At 50.4% G+C, this 3,678-nt stretch overlaps 1 protein-coding gene across 1 annotated transcript in view; it reads right to left on the bottom strand.

Annotated features, from left to right (window-relative positions):
• Positions 1–3,678, bottom strand: part of TANC1 (tetratricopeptide repeat, ankyrin repeat and coiled-coil containing 1) — a 176,040-nt gene that overhangs the window by 36,135 nt on the left and 136,227 nt on the right. The window lies entirely within an intron of this gene.

Genomic DNA, 3,678 nt, shown 5'->3' with positions numbered 1-3,678 from the left:
TGGAGGGGAGGGGACGGAGAAAGAAACATCAATGTGAGAGAAGCACATCGATCGGTTGCCTCCAGCACACATCCCAACTGGGCCAGGGATTGAACCTGCAACCCAGGCACAGGCCCTAGACAGAGAGTCGAACCCAAAACCCTTTGGTGCGAGGGCGAACGCTCTAATCACTGAGAAACCCCGGCCACGGCTAACCCATGGTTCTTCACCTGCTGCACACTGAAACCATCTGGGAGCCTGAAAGTTTCCAATGCCCAAGCCCCCGTGGAGACTCTGCCTTGGTTCGGGCACCGAGGTCCCCGGTGATTCTGATTGGCAGCCAGGGCGATGACCAATGCACCCATGGGGCATGGGCTTGCTCTTAGCCAGGTACCTTCCAGCTGTGTGATTTGGGGCAGCTACTAACTGCTCACATCCTCATCCGAGAAGTGGAGATAAGAACAGCTTCACCTCACTGGGTTGCTGTGAAGATTAAAAATGAACGTGACACACATAGACACACATAAAGCACTTAGCACACTCCTCGGCATCCTGCAAATGCTAAATAAGTTCAACTGCTATCACTGCAATCACTTTTCACAGAATCTTCAGAAGAGACCGGAACCCAGGTCCCTGATGCTGGAAGGCACAGGAGGGTGCTCTGCCCCAGGCACCTGGCCACCGAGGTCTCTTCTCCCCGAGCTGTTCACCAGCCCCGAGCGAGCACAGGAGACCTCACGCTTATTTGAGAGCAGACAGGAGTCACCTGGACCCAACAAAAACTCACGGTGGGCAGCTCCTCTCACCACCAGCCACAGACACATCCAGGAGTTCTCAGGTGCCTACAGCCGAGTCTCGGTCTCCGGGAAGGAGACAAGGCACAAATGAGAATAAGTCACTTGCCCATGTAATAAATGTCCAGTATTTTCCAAGAGCTTTAACACCTCAGTGAGGTTTCCCATCCTTATGAGAAAGGCTCTTTTGTTCCCTCCAATTTATAGGTTAGAGAACTGAGGCTCAGAGGGGACAAAGCACAGATTATTCCTGGGCACAAAGCGAACCACTGCCATAGAGCAGTCCAGTGGCGTAAGCAGCAGCTCCAGCTAAGATCACTCTGCATTCAAGGACAGGGTTTAAGTGGCTTGTCCTCCACATTTTCCTCCCAACACGGAAATTTTCCAACCATCACCATCACAGACAGTCTCCTTGGATAACACTTAGAAATGGCAATATTATCTATAAACTTCTGGGTTTAATGAGTGCAAGAAAGCAACAAAGGGGCTGGAGGTAGGCAAAGCGATGTGATCATGAGGCACTGGCGAGGCGCTGGCCAGCATGGTCGGCAGGTGCAAGTACCAGTTTCCTCAATAGTTATGGAGGGTCACAGCCATGACAGCAGGTTGACACGGCGTGCTGTGCTGCCCAACTGTCGCGCAGAATCCTCCTGGACCCTCTCCGCCACGGGAAGGAAGGCCAAGTCCCTGCTTCACTCTGTCTCCTCTCCCCCCTGCCTTCAGCTGAGCGAAGAATCGCAACGCAAATTCTCCCACGTCCATAGCCTTGGGAAGCCCGTGGCCTGGCAGCCAGTCTGATGGGACAGTGTGAGCCAGACAGCCAGCTGGATGGGAGCCTGGAGGCCGGGTGGCAAGGACCCCAGTGGGCCGCCAGGGCTGGGCTGGCACGACGCTGGCCTGGTAACAGGAGCCTCCATTGTTAGAAGTCACTGGCATGCCATTAAAATTAAAATTCATCTACCAAGCAATCATTCCGAAGCAAAGTCACTTTAATTTACTAAAGTGGCAAACTGCAATTATTGCTCAAAATGACATCCATGCCTGTATGACAACATTTAATACTCTCTAAAAAAAGTTCCTTAATTGCATGCATAATTTTAAATTACTGTAATTTGTTCAAGATTCTGTGAAAACCCTTTTATTTTTTTTTCTTGAAAGATAAAAGGAAACAGAAGGATAATGGAAAGCCTCAAAATTCTATAAGCAAGTTGTAGAATTTCAGGGACAGTGTAGATGCAGGTGTCACAGGAGTTCTCTAAAACAAAGCAAAGATGAAAGACTCGTAAAAGTGCAAGTATGTTAGACAGAAAAGTTTATAATCCCAGGAGGGTCAAGGTCATTATATTGTTATGCTGTACCTTCAATTTTCTGTCTTAAAAGCTCATATTCAACAGAGTATGACGTTTCCCATTTAATTTTCTCCGTATTGGAAGAATAATGTCTGTGCCCGCAATTCATTAAAATAGTAAAAACAGATATTGCCATTGTTATTCTTTATTTCTTTCTTCCTCGCCATTGTTATAGAATTTTCTTAATTATGGACAAGCCAAAAGGTATACTTTTGCTGAGACAAAAGATGAAACAATGTCATTATTATAGTAAATTCAACCCAATTTCTATAAAATCTAAGTAGAACAAAAATTCTTAATACAAATATTTTATTACGTGAGGACTAAACTCAGCTGTGTTCGCCACCTTTCTGTGACAGTAGCTCCATTTAGACAGGAAGAGCTTCCTTTGATCGGTAGAAGCCGCCTGAAGCTAATTCCCATAACTACAAAAACAGCTTCCCTGTCCGTCCCCCCCTAAGCTTGTGTGTGGGTTCAGCTGAGACACAGGCACTCAAACCTCAGGTCTGGACAGAGGTGCAAACATGCAAAGGGGCGAGCAGAGCCCAGGGTCCCGTGAGCAGTCCTCCAGGGGTGCTCTGCTCCCAGGCGCCTGGTGGAGGGGCAAGTCAGAATGAAATCCAATGAGCCCCTTGCCCATCAAGTCTTGAACCCTAAGAGGGGGCAAGTCCACAGGCACGAGGCAGCACTTTATCTCTGCAAATGCCCTGTCTGCGTTCACCTGGAGGTGGTGGCCTTTCTCTAACCCACCCAGGGCCCTGTACTGGGCAGCAGGGCTCCCGGGGCAGAGCACTGCTAGGTCCCTTGGACCCTAGGCTTCTCCATCAGCATTGCCACCCCTCCCCTCTGTAGGGGAGGAGAAGGAAAAGAATCCACCAAGAAGGCAGGGAAAGGAGAAAAGGGGCAGAGCTAAGCCCCACGGGGCATGGGAAGCCCTCTGCAAGCCCAAGTCCCCAGGGGGGGGGGGGGGGCGGGGAGAAAGAGGTGCAGAAGTCTCCCGGGAGTGTCATCTCTGGGGCATGTGGTGCCCTTCCCAGGTGAGTCTGAAGAACCCAAAGTGAGACGTGGAAGGCATGCCTGGAGCATACAGGGCTCCGTCTGTCCATTGCTGCATGACCACATCGGTCACCCTCCTGCTAAAAGGGGGGGCAGGTATGACTGTTATCATGGAGGTGGCTCACAGGGAGGGCCCGGCTCCCTGGGAACTGCCTCAGAGCCTGTGCAGGCAGCCGGGCATGCCAGGGCTTGCGGCCGAAAGGCCTGGAGTCCACCAGATGTGTCAGGTGGGTGAGCAATCCAAAAGGTGAAAATATTTATGATCTCATTTCACTTTACACTGGAAAAGACGACTGCAAGCTGCCATCATATAAAGCAGTCATTCCCACACTTGGGGGCGGCTACCCCTTCTTGGTTGATTTAACCAGGTACTTGGCCTCTGTGTGCTTTAGATTCTTAGACTTCGTTACAATGAGGGGTGAGATCTACCCTAAAAAGAAGATGGTGACATGACAGCCACGGACCAAGACTGAGGGAGCCATTGGCTCAGCAGCGAGCCG

Source organism: Myotis davidii, unplaced genomic scaffold (genome assembly GCF_000327345.1).
Source record: "Myotis davidii unplaced genomic scaffold, ASM32734v1 scaffold59, whole genome shotgun sequence".
NCBI classification, from domain to species: domain Eukaryota; kingdom Metazoa; phylum Chordata; class Mammalia; order Chiroptera; family Vespertilionidae; genus Myotis; species Myotis davidii.
This window is presented reverse-complemented; position numbering and strand designations above follow the sequence as displayed.